The sequence below is a fragment of the Triturus cristatus genome, chromosome 9 (assembly GCF_964204655.1).
Source record: "Triturus cristatus chromosome 9, aTriCri1.1, whole genome shotgun sequence".
NCBI classification, from domain to species: domain Eukaryota; kingdom Metazoa; phylum Chordata; class Amphibia; order Caudata; family Salamandridae; genus Triturus; species Triturus cristatus.
The window spans coordinates 290,048,260-290,061,783 of NC_140592.1; positions in this window are offsets into that span (position 1 = coordinate 290,048,260).

The following is a 13,524-nucleotide window of genomic DNA, read 5'->3' on the forward strand; positions in this document are numbered from 1 at the left end:
TCCTCCGTCTCCATGACCAGACAAGTCAACGCAGTCACATCGGCATGCTTCAACACCCTTCACATGCTCCGCAAGATCTTCCACTGGATCCCCACCGACACAAGGAAGACCGTCACCCACGCCCTCGTCACCAGCCGCCTGGATTACGGCAACACCCTCTACGCCGGCACCACGATCAAACTACAGAAGAAACTCCAATGAATCCAGAACGCCGCCGCACGCCTCATCCTGGACGTCCCGAGCCACCACCACATCTCCGGACACCTGGAAAAGCTTCACTGGCTCCCAGTCAGCAAGAGGATCACGTTCAGACTCCTCACCCACGCACACAAAGCCCTACACAACCAAGGACTCAAACTCATCAACCACCGCGTCTCCTTCTACATGCCCACCCGCACCCTGCGATCGACCAGACAAGCCCTGGCAGCCGTCCCCCGCATCCGCAAAGCCACCGCCGGAGGCAAATCTTTTTCCTACCTCGCAGCGAAGACCTGGGACTCTCTCCCCAGCCATCTCCGCTTAACACAGGGCCACCTCTCCTTCAGAAGGCAGCTCAAGACCTGGCTGTATGAGCAATAACCCCCTCCCCCCCAGCGCCTTGAGACCCTTACGGGTGAGTAGCGCGCTTTATAAATGCCAATGATTGATTGATTGATTGATTCTCACTCATTGGATTCTCTCCATTCACTGTGTGTCTTCCACTTTCACTCACAGACACACATAGACACACAAGTCATGCTCACACATACACATGTTCTGTCTCACAGTCACACATTCTCACCCATACGAACAAAACATTTAAAAGCTTTCTTACTTACCATGTACCAACACTTATTCTTTGCAAATTTAGCAATGAATCTGCCACATTAGTAGCCCCAAATAAGCCTCAGGCCCAGGACCTCAAACATTCTTAAGATCGTTCTACAGCTGCAGCACAGCATTGTTACATTTCTGAAATTACCTGAAGACATCTATAGGAATTTGAGGGTTATGAAATTTGTCAGTTAGAGGAATCAAGGATGCCATTGAATTTTACATCAGAGCAGGTACTGTGTCTAAATATTAGATTGTGGCCCTAGATTGTGAAATTGTCATCATTGTGTAGTGGCCAGCATGTGCAATTTGATTTCCTGGAGTTCATTATGTGGTGTGCCGTCAGCTGTAAGTGGATACAAATACCTTTACTGTGCCAGACTGCGCCAATGGACCATGGGAATATTTTGTCAATTACTCATCTCCAAAAAGAATAACTTTTGCAGCAGCCATAAATTGATAAACTTGGTCAAAGAGAGGTGCCAACAAGAAAGTGTGAATTGAATGGCACATCGGTGCTGCTTTCTGCCCCTTGGGTGAATTGTTCTGTGTGTGATTTACAGCCGTCAGTTCTGGGCACAGAAAACCAGCACGATTAGAACGGCGGGGCCGGCATCGGCCACGCCAAAAGTATGGCGGTCGAGCCGGCCCCCTCCGCTACCGCCGGGGGCGTGCCTCTCGCGCACCTGGTGACGCAGCAGGCGCGCCCCCTATCCTCATTGGCTCAGGCGCGACCCGGAAGTGATTGGAATCACTTCCGGGTCACGACGATAGCCAAACGTCCGGCCAGTGGGACTGGCCGGACCATCATCAGGTATAAAGGGCTGGGGAGCCAGGGAACCGGCCTCTTGTTTCCTGACTCCCCAGCTTGCCCCCCCACACCTCGTTAGGAGGCGGTAACTTTTATTTTCCCACCCACCATCCCCTTAAAAGCAAATGGGTTTTAGGTGTTGCTTAGTCAAAGAATGTTTAAACTATTCTTAGTTCCGGGAGGACAAGATAATTGTCAAGGTTGTGTATAAATGCCAATTTTGTTTATCACAGGTCTTCTATCGTCGTATTTTGATTTCTGTTGGTCAGGCGGTAAGGTCATGATTGGTGAGCAGTAAATTTAAGGTCCTTAGAGGGCGGCGCCATTCCCGAATGGTGTCGCCCAAGTGGGAGGGACAACTGGTCTCTCCTAGAACTCCAGGGGCAGTGGGGTGCGGGGGAGGAGGGAGTCACGCTTTCTCTAGGCTGATTGGCCATCCCGCACGTGCACAACGGCTGCAAGGGCCCCTTTATGGAGATCAGGTATAGAGCGTACGGGGGTAACCGGGGGGGAAGTACCCTCACGGTGAACGGGCCCTCTGCGCATGCACACTCCGGCTGGAGGGCGTGGTTAGAAATTGATAAGGATCTGACGCCAGTTAGTATATTTTCTGCTACATTTTGTAAATATTGTAATTATGATTAATGTGTATTAATTGTATATAATAAATACGGCCGGGGGGTGTCACGCCCCCACATCCAAAACTTCTCTCCTGTCACGGGTCTTGAATGGGGAGGAGGGGGTGTAGGTAGTACCTGGCCATATTACAAACAGAGAAATGCATAAAGTGCCCCAGTCCGGGAACATCTCCTCCAAAATCAGGCCTTTTTACAAAGCAGAAGTCAAGTACCAGTGTCACTGCTGTTGCCAATTTAAACCAGAAACCTAGCTAAATTTAGCTCAAAAGACATACGTTTAAGCTTTTAATGTAACTTTAACTGAAACTGAGGAAAAGCAGGTTATGTAATATTGCACCAAGTCACTGCATTTAATCACAGTCTCCCTTTATTGTCTCCTCGTATTAAGAGGCAGAGTGTTTCCAGCAGTGCTTTCAGTTCAGAGTTACAAATCTGATAGAACACAGCAGAACATGTTTGTTGGTTAACACAAAGCACTCAAGATTTGTCCTTTCACAAAATGCAACCTCTGTCCTGCAAACGGAACCCCTAAGAGCTTCTGCCATTATTTGCATCTTAATCCACAATCGGTCGAGTGCAAACTTAAAAACGGGGCCCGGACCCCGGCCTCTGATCATCATTCCTTCTGAACCCAGCGCTGGCATTTCATAACAAGGGAGGCCTCCAGCACTCCCAAAATGAGTGTTCCAGTTAACACAGAAAGGTTTGGCATGGAATCAGAAAAACCTTTTGCCTCAAGCTATATGAGCATAGAACAGTATAGGCATCCTTTACCCATTTATCTCACCTTACCAATGACCCATTGGGAAAGGAACCTTCTATTCCGTTTAAGAGTGGGCACTGTTAAATTTGTGTTATGTTTTCCCCTTGGCTACCACCCAAACCTTGATCATGTCCATTGCCCATGTGACGGGGTGAGTGGACAAACTATTTTACATTTTTTGTTTCTTTGCAAATATTATTTAAAATACACCAAGTGGTTTTTAACCCCATTTTAAAAAAAGCAGAGACCAATTTGCCTGGACAATGCCTACTTGTGGTTACTTACTACGGCCAACGAAGAGTTGGTCTTTCGCGCTAGCACTTTTTTGAAAATCGCCACCCGAGCACGTAAGACGATGTCCAACCCCTGAGCCCTTTTACTCATGTATGATCATTTTATTAAACTGATGTATGAACTGCTATTGCACATTGCCATAAACTGTTTAATTTGAAAGGAATTTTATTATCATTGTTGTATAACTTTTCATGTTGCTGTGCTTTTATGGATTTTTTGTAATCCGAATAAAATTGAATTGAATCGAAATCGAATGTTCCAGTTAAAAATCACACAGGAAAAGGTTCCCAAGCTGCAAAGCCATAGTAGAACCGAGCAAAAACTGTACCTTGCTTCACCCGTTAAGTCTTCTTCCCTCCGGTGTATCAACTGCCAAAAACACTGCGGGCCCCTCCTTCAGCACGCCCTCTGAAACAAAAGCATACCAACGTATGGGGTTGGTTAGGGGCTTGCATGTTTGCGGACACTTAATCAGCCCTGCCTCCTTTGTTTCTGGCGTTACGTGGATCCCGTCCAAGGCCACAGACATTAAATGCCCAGAATCAAGCAAATACAATGGCATTGAAAAATGCCACGCCCACCACCCTGACAACAGAACACTGCTTTGTGCCTCCAGGGAGAGTATTCTCTCGCCCGGCAGCTGGCACATGCGCAGCTGTGTTCACCTATCTAGCTGGTAACTGGTAAAAAAAAAAGATTTCAGTCCCTACTGCCTGAAACAAAGCACTATATGAAGCCTTTCATTAGGAACTCTTCAACTCCGTGTTTTTTGTTTATTGTTAGGGGGGCAACGCCCACTTCGCCCCTTAAGACCAGCCGCCCCTGAGCTCATGAGAATTGACTGTCCGATGTTTAGCTGAGACCCAGACTACCTGGTGATGAGAGGAAGTGAGTGTCTTTCTCTAGAGAGATTGAAGAGCTTATGGGAGGCAAACTTGAACACTTTACCAAGGAGGGATGAGATGTATTACTAAAGACTCTGATGCCCTGCCTGGACTTTGAACCTAGCCTTCCCGTGCTGAGGGCAGTGGCATTTCCTGACCTGACTCTCCTCCTGCTAATGCAAGCCTCAGCAGCCAGACTCGGTGCACCGGCAGCAGGTACAGACCAGAGCAAGTCCTAAGATCCTGAGCCTGGCCCGTCTTCCTTACCTGGCAAAGCCTCACCTGTCTGAGACGCTAAGCAAGTCCCTATTGGCCTACGGGACGTCTCCATCCTCTCTATCTGCAGGGGGATGTTTACCAGATTCTACTCCTTACACAGAAAGGCAGCATCTGTGTAGACAAGGCCCAGACACTTGGCCTGTTTCACAACGAGAAAGGCTTGTAAGTCCACAACCTGCCACAGACCCTCCTTTGCAAACCATCCTACTCTCAGCTCCCTTAGAAGTCACAGACCCAGAACTCAGAGTCCTTAGGGCTCAATATTGCTGTTAGAGTCTGTCTCAGCAGCAAGCACTTAAAGGCAGCCTTGGATGGACTATGGCGCACGCTGAAGCAGAGGGTAGAAGAAACTGCCCACTTCCCAGATGTCCCCTTTCTTCTCTCTTCACTGCAGAAACCAAACAAGTATTTGCGCGAATGAAAAAAAAAGTGCTTACCGCCTTCTTCTCCCTCCTTTCTTTCTTAAAGATCCTTCTGGTGTCCCAGCTCGCTGACTCGCACGTACTCTAACACCTTTTCTCACTCGCCTCTCATTAAATGAAAGGCGCGGCTCCCAAAGTCTAGGTTTTCAAAATGTTACGTTTTTCGTAAGCAGCGCAGCATGCCGCCTGTGCCCTGTTGCTTCCTAAAGCACATAAAAATTGAAATTTTTTTGTTTAGGGGGCCCGCCAGAGAAATGAAAGGCACATCTTTCATTGTTGAAGATGAAGGCGTGCCTCGCTACATGTGTGGGTATAGTGGGAGAGCTTGCCCTGGAAAAAAAGTGCTTACACACTAATTAAAGGACACTGTGTAATGCCGCAAGCAAAAGATCCAGCCGGGATTGGCGAGCCGAAAAGGAGACAGGAAGGGAAAAACAAGCCTCACTTCAAATAGAAAGCAAGCGTTTAGCATAAAGTGTGACACGTGCCAATAAAAAGCATGGGCGGAGCTTCCACTCCACTTCTGAATTTGCCTTGATTACAATAGATCTCGCAGAGGGACAGCGCATGCGCTGCAATGCTAGGCGAGACCTAAAAATGAGCCCGTGTTTGCATACTGGGGCAGTTTTGAACTGGTAAAGAAACACTGTATGACTGTTCTGCAAGGTATGGAGGACTGTAGGGATTTCCTGCTGCGGGCAAGGTTTGTTTTACTATCTGAAAAACCAACAGTAACAAGCATTGGAAAAGCCATTAGGTCTTGCCTATGTGAGATTTATTGGCTTTGCTAATGTTTTTTAGCTATGTTACAAATAGCTAAAAGTAATGTAAGAAAGCTGTATGACACAGCCAGTGTTGACCGTGTTAAAGCTTTTTTTTCATTTTCAGTTATGCTGCATTGAAGCTAGCGAGGTTGTTTAATATGGCAAAAAACAAATTGACAAAGCCAATCCATCTCGCACAGGCAAGCTTTATTGGCTTTGCCAATGCTTGTCATGGAATAAGTTATATTGTGTTTACAACAGCTGAAGTGCTAATGTTATAGACTGGAGAATGCCCTTGCCAAGGTGTAACTGTGTCCAGATTCAGAGGCATTTTAGGACCATACATTAACAATGAAAATGTGGCACATAAATGCGCCGAGTGTAACATTAGTTGTAGGTAGACAGAAAAGTACAATAGGTTACAGCTTTTATTACAGTGATGCTTTAGGCTATGTGTTACTTTGGGTGCAATGGTTATAGAAGAACCAAAAAAAGTGTTTTTTAAACATAGAGGGACTGTTCCCTCTTCCAGGCCTGTTTAGAAAGCACTGCACTGCACTGCAAACCCCTCGACGTCCTCACATACTCTGCAGTGATTACTGCAGAGTATATAAGTGTGCAGAGGTGTATGCACTGCAGTTATTTCTAAACAGGGAGGGAAGCGGGAGCAGTCCCTCTATGTTTAAAAAAACCCTGCCGAATAAAGCTTAATCTGCAGTGTTTTTTTAAATATAGAGGGACTGCTTCCTCTTCCTGACCTGTTTAGAAACTATGTAAGGGGGCAGAGGAGTCCAGTTTCTAAATGTAGAGGAAGTGCTCCCTCGTCCTGCGGTGAGCCGTGCCGCTATATTTAGAAACCACATAGTTACCCTTCTGTGCCTTTACATACACACTATTTTCTGAAGAAAAATGCATCCTCACATCCATTTTTGGATGCAAAGGTGCATTTTGCACTAAGAAAATAGTGCAAAATGCCCACTCTGCCCCGTCACAAAATTCAGCAGAATCTGGCGGAATTTTAATGTAAATACACAGAATCGAACTCCGTGAATCCCGCCCACCCCTAAATATGAGACCAATGGATTAGGGAGACAGGTTTAAAATATCCTATTAGAAAATATATTATCTATACAATTTCAGTAAAATCAAAGATCAAGCCAAAACCAGAGCAAAAAATATAACAGGATGTGTGAAAACCTATACTTTTTGCATGGATCAGCAAATACTGACAAAATTAGACATTCCAAGCTTCAACAATCACTGTTTTAATATAGATGGGGAAAGTATTTTTAGTGTATATACACTTTGTTTTAATTAGGAAAAAGGTTATTTGTAATTGCTGTAAAAATAAATTGAAAACATTTGTTTGCAGAAATATGCATGAGATGGTAGATTTTAATCCTGTCAATGCGGGACATGTTAACCATTTGTGTCTATGGATACTCAAACTCTGTTCTCTCCTTTTGAAAATGTAATTGAAAAAAAATGCATTACCTACCTTTCACATAGCTTGTGTTCCATGTTAATGATGAAGGTGTGGCTGCATGACGTAATATATTTTTGTGATTTTTCCTAAAAACATTATTGCATGATTGGTGTTTTAAGTGCTACATTGCGCTTTGCTTGTTAAAAGTCTGATGTGAATATCCTGCTGATTAGTTTAATATTGATAGTTAATTATTCTGTATAGGTACTCTATCATTGCACATTAAATGAACACACTTTAAATTCATAGTTATGAACTGGTACTTATAATTGATGTGAAATTCCTCATTATTTAAAATGCAATTTTTTTAATATCTATATTTTACTTCATTTAACTTTCAAGAGAGTTTCATAAAACATTTATAACCCTTAACTCAAGACAATTGAATTTATTAATAAAACTATTATTCAACATTCTACAAATCTAATAGTTTACCACGAATACTTGTTACCTGGTTTGAGAATTTTTTCGTACCAGGTTACTAAACGTTACCAATGTAATTATCCATAAACAATAATGAACAACAAATTAATATCTAAAAACATTATTTTTATCCAAGAAGGCAGCTTCATGTAAATTAAAAAATGTCAAAGTTTAAATACATTTACACCACCATAGGAATGCAATTGGAATGTGAAAAGATTGTTGTGTTTCAATTTAGATATCCGTATATAGGTTTTCCTAAATCATGTCCTTATATAGGCACAATTCGCATTGCCCTTATTTAGGCATAGAATCCCAATCCTTATTTAGGCATTAGGCATGCTATCCAAATACAGGCATGGTCACCTACATCCGTCCATCCCAACGTCACAACCAGTTCTTAGAGACCAGACCATTAAGCCTTTGGAACTTTCCCTAGCTAGTATTATTGATTTCTCCAAGAACTCATCTATTATGCATGAACTACTATTCCTTAGGGGTTCATTCATGACGTCTTCCTCTGCCCGACTTTACATCAATGCTGACATTCCTAAGCACTTTCCAGGTATAAATATACCTTCCCTTACCATGGCAAACCACGGCTCGGCTGCACAGCTCGATACGGCTCGCCACGGCAAGTTGGGAAGGAATTCGAGTCCCCGCCTGTCGCACTGACCTGACGCTGTCATCCCTGCTCGCAGAGAATCCAGCTTCCAGTGTTCTGACTCCCTTCACGGGGTGTTAGAGTTTGAGACCCGGAAAGAGATTCCCACCTCTCTCTTTCTAAAGGTATGGAGCTGATTAGAACCTAGAGGGACTCTTGGCATATGCAAAATTATAGCTTACCATACTATAGAATACACCACCTACTTCTTATCTTGTACTACACTTAGGTTAAGGTACACTGAGAAAGAACTATTTCGAATCATCAGATGAGTATCCACTTATTAGCCTATGTTATTTATGTATGTGTATATGAATATATGTCATAGCTAGAAGACAATGCTAGTGCAGTATTATTTCTTCTTACTGCTTGCGCTGTACGTATTATATCTCGCATGCTGTCAAGCGATTGTAACAGCTCATATCTCTTACACGAGAAACAAGACTGTTCAATAAATCCTTTTTATTGAAACGTCCGTCCATCTATTTCTGTGTAACTCTGAAGAAACTAAGCATGCACGATTGACTAGGTGAAACTGTTATCTGTTGTTTCCATGATTCTGAGACATGTTCCAATTCTAAAGGGAAACAAAGATGTAATGTTTATGCGGTTGCTAGAAACTACTCCCTTCTTGTTTATTCAAAGAGTTTCTAGTGGCCTCTGAGTTAGCTGGCACACAAAGTAATTAAGTTTAATGTACTTGATAGAGTCATACTGACCTCAGTCCTATGCCACAACTATAGTGTATATTATTCCAATGCGCAGAGCCTATAAGGGAAATAGGAACTACACTACAAGATGACATGATGTCAAGTACCAGATTAAAGATAACGCTGAATATACTGACATTGCGGTGCATAATAATTATACCAACATCTTCATCCTTTGAGGAATGGGTTTAGAAGGAGCTGACACCGGTGTAGTAGATGGATTAAGGAAACATCATATGATGATGTTATATGATGCCTGCCCGCTAAGACACCACTGAGTCTATTGAAGGCTGCAATGAAATCCCTGCCAAGAGTCTGTTGTGTTGCTAAAACAGCAACAATGTTTAGATTGATGACACTCATTATGTTAAAGTAAAATTAATCTTGGGTTATAGTCCTTTTTGCAATTGATTACATTAGGAATACACTTTCTACCACTGTAGATCTATTTATGACACACTGGTTACTAATTCTGGCTCCGCTGTTTTTACCTTCTACTACTTTACTAATGTGTTCAAGCAAAACATCAATTCCTTGGAGCCAAGAATATGTGCATTTAACGATCTGAGTCAAGTTCTTACTTGGGCTCAGACCCCTTCAGACTCCTTCCAGAGTGTCCGTTGGTTTCTCCAATCATATAGAAGTCGACTGACATCTGTTTCACACCCCTTCCTGATTCTGTTGCTAATTCATGGAATCTTAAATACAATGAACGGGAATCCTATTATCTTGGCCAGAAATGAGTTCTGAACAAGATATTCCATTTGTAACATTGAAAAACCATGTAATACAATCACCCAGTGATTAGCAGCTGTCATGTTGTTGATGATACCTAATCAGTACCTCAATGTACACTATTAATGTCACCTTTCAGTTTGCCCGTTCCCTGTTCTCAAAGCAAATATAACTGGGAACTATTCTAGAAAGCTTATGCTGTGGTTCCTTGCCATACATAACTCTACTCATACTTCCTTAGACCACTAAATGTTACAGGACTGTGCAAGGCCTCTCTTGCGCCCATTGAGTCACAGAAAATATCAGCCCGAGTCTTCTTGCCACAATGTCGCTTCATCTTATTCAGTTAACACCATCTGCCATGTGCACATTTCTCAATATAACCTTTCAGTCGCCCTGATCTCCCTGAATATTCATCACCCTTGGAAATATGGACAGCTACAAGCAAAATGGCTTTCTTGGTGTATCCACCCTGCTCCAAAATCCAACTGGCCTAGCACTTCAGTTTAAACCTCTTCTTCAATATTACTTTTGCTGCCAGTTTCATAAGTACCAGCTGATTTGTTGCTCAGTGGTCTAAATGCCATCAATCAATCAATCAATCAGGGGTTTATAAAGTGCGCTGCTCACCCGTGACGGTCTCACAGCACTGGGGGGGGCGGGGGGTTGCAGCTCTAGGTCAGCCGAAAAGCCAAGTCTTGAGGCTCTTCCTGAAGGTGTGCAGAGTGGGGGAGCGTCTGATATTGACTGGGAGTTTGTTCCAGGCTTTGTTTGCGACGTAGAAGAAGCCTCTACCTCGGTTCTGGTTCTGCGGATGCGCGGGATCGTTGCTAGGGCGAAGTCGGCGGAGCGTAGGTTTCTTTTTGGCGCATGGAAAGAGATTCTTTCATTGAGGTATTTCGGTCCGATGTTGTGGAGGGATTTGTGGGCGTGGGTGAGTATCTTGAAGGTCACTCTTTTCTCGACGGAGAGCTAGTTGAGGTCTCGTAGGTGTTGGCTCATGTGCTTATGTCGTGGGGTGCCAAGAATGAGTCTGGCTGCAGTGTTTTGGATGGTCTGGAGTTTCTGTAGCAGGGATTTGTTGATTCCCGTGTGGAGGGTGGTTTCCTAGTCCAATCTGCTGGTAATGAGTGTGTGGTTGATGGTTTTGCCATCACAGCTAAGTCCACTTTCATTTCTAAAACTATCAAACTCATAGTCAACCCTTTGATTTCCTGCATGCCAGTGGAACTCCAAACTTTCCTGCTAATTTCTCAAACACCTGTAGTAGTCTCTTACACAACTATGTACCCGCTCAGACCTTGCTCCCTTTAATGGGTACTTTCAAAGAATGTGTAAATGTTTTGAAAACTGCCCAAACCAAAGAGTCTCTAATGGGGTTAGCCTTGTCAATGCTGCAATTTTCCATATATTGTATTCTTAAAAGATAGAAGCCAGGTGGGTGTACCGCCAGTGGCCAAAACATGGACTTGATGTCATAATTCTCTAGCTTGGCCTATACCCCAAAACCAACAGACGGAATAAAATACAGGGTCATAAAAAACATAACAGTAGCAACAAGGTGGTTCAGGAATATATTAGATGTGTACATTAAAAAGGTGGAATATCCTGTAAGCTTCGGAGCAGTTTTTCCTGAAGCACAAACCAAGGGAGAGGAGGAAGGAAGATGGTGGACTAACGCCGCCATGTCTCGCAGCACCGCAAGGTCTCCGGGTGGCTAACCTAATATTGCGATTTGAGGGACAAGACTCACGAGGCGCCACTTACCTATAACTGGCGATGTCTTAGATGGTGTGTTTGCTGCTTCTTCCACGTTGAGCCAGATTTTGCTATCGTAGATGCTCGGACCCGGGTGCAGACTCTGGCAGCACTGGCGGACTTCGAGGTGGGTCTGCTGGTGAATTTGCTGGTCGTCCAGCCCCTGCTTCTCCTACGGATTGGGGGCTCTGCTCGTCGGGCCTTCCCTCACGAGAGACTGAGCTAAGGAGGGATATGGTGCCGCCGAAAAACACGGTGAAAGTGGCCCGCGCTACTAGGGCAGCGAGCTTGCAAGCCCCTCTGCAAGGGGAGGACAACACGAAGAATGGAGCCAAACCTACCCCGACAAGAGCCAGTAGACCTGCGCTGCGGCTTCTAGAGGCAGGTAAAGCGGCCAAATTGATTTCAGAGGGTGAACTTCGTGTCCAAACGGCGGATGCAATTGCAATTGCATCAATACTTTGTAGCACGGCACCTAAAGATACTTTCGAGACAGCCTTTGAGAACAAGCTATCGTTTGAGGGGCGCGCAGAAGAGGAGCTCGAATTTGGCGATGTTGAGGAACTTCCTGGAGGGCTGGATCAGGGGGGAGCACGGACTTGGGGGGGACTTCGGTCATTCAGGACGATGCCATTATAGAAGTGTCTGATGCGATGGGCAGGGGCATTAATGAGCACGGATTAGAGATTAATGGTGAGAGCCCCTGTAGCACTTCCCAGAGCTGCAATGTGTTTAGCCCTGATGCCGATGTGAATGGGTCTAAAAGTATTTCAGCGAGCCAAGGCAATACCTCTGTGCAACTTGAGGCAGGCGCTAAATCAAAAAATAAATGTCTAAGTACATCTGGTGCCATGTCGGAGGCTGCGACCTCAAGGAAGAATCAACGGGACTCACAAAAATCCCCTAATACTTCAACGGGGAACCAAAAGAAAAATAACAGCAGAAAAGATCTTAGAATTACCAAACCTCGTAAGAGATCTATTGACCCTCAAGGGGCTAGCTGGCATAATAGTCCTGGAGCTCGCCTGGGATGCGGTATGGAGAACAGCCCACTTAGAAAATGGGTTCAAGCAAAGGGAGAGGTCAAGGCACTGATCTCTCGCCTGTCTGGCTCTGGCTTGACAATGGGTCAATGCGTGGGGAGCACAGCCAGTAATGGAAACAGTGAGGCTACTGGGGAGCAAGTAATACCCCTGACTCATCCCTTAATTAACTCTGTGGGATACTCTAATCAGAACAGCTTAGAAAGTCCGTCTGAATCCAATGAAGAACTAGGCAATAAGATACAGACAGCCTCATTAGATACCGAGTTTGAGACTGAAGAACAGCTTACTTCTAAAGAGCCGCCCCTTGCAGTAATATTACAGGCCCTACAAGAACAACGACGAGAGGCTCAGGATCACCATGCTCAGATTAGAGCGGATGACCTCAGCATCAAGCTATCATTGGATGAGGTGACAGGTACGGTGGCTGGTATTACAAAAGATATGGCTGAGCTACAAAGAAGGGTAGCAGAGGAGGCAGTTACATCTATAGCACAAACCGTACAATCACACGATTTACAGCTCCAGGCTTGCCAAGCCAAAATTGAGGACTTCGAAAACAGGCAACAGCGAAATATTCTAAGATTATTTGGGGTACCGGAGAGCAAGGAGGATGCTGATCCCCGAGCATTTGTGGTTCAACTACTTCAAAAAGCATTTCCGAATCTGTCGGACTGGCACTGGGACTGTCAAGTCCAAAGAGCACACAGGCTCCCCATAACTACGCGGGGCTTAATGCCCGGTATCCTCGCCCTATTTTGATTTTCTTTTTGTTGAGACAGGCATTGTCTTTTAAGGCTCGCCCCAATTCACCAGTAGCAGTTGATTCCTTACCGATATTTTTTAGATCTGATTTGAGTCGAGCTACTATGGAAAAAAGATGGAAAATGAGATAACTATTTGACCCGCTTAAAGCGGCATGGGCTCAAGTGTTTGAAAGTTATCAAGGATTGGCAGTCACTATTTTTGTCTCGGACCTGGAGGCTAAGCTGGCATTAAGTAAACGGCAAACGGCATGAACACTCCGCAAGACTGCT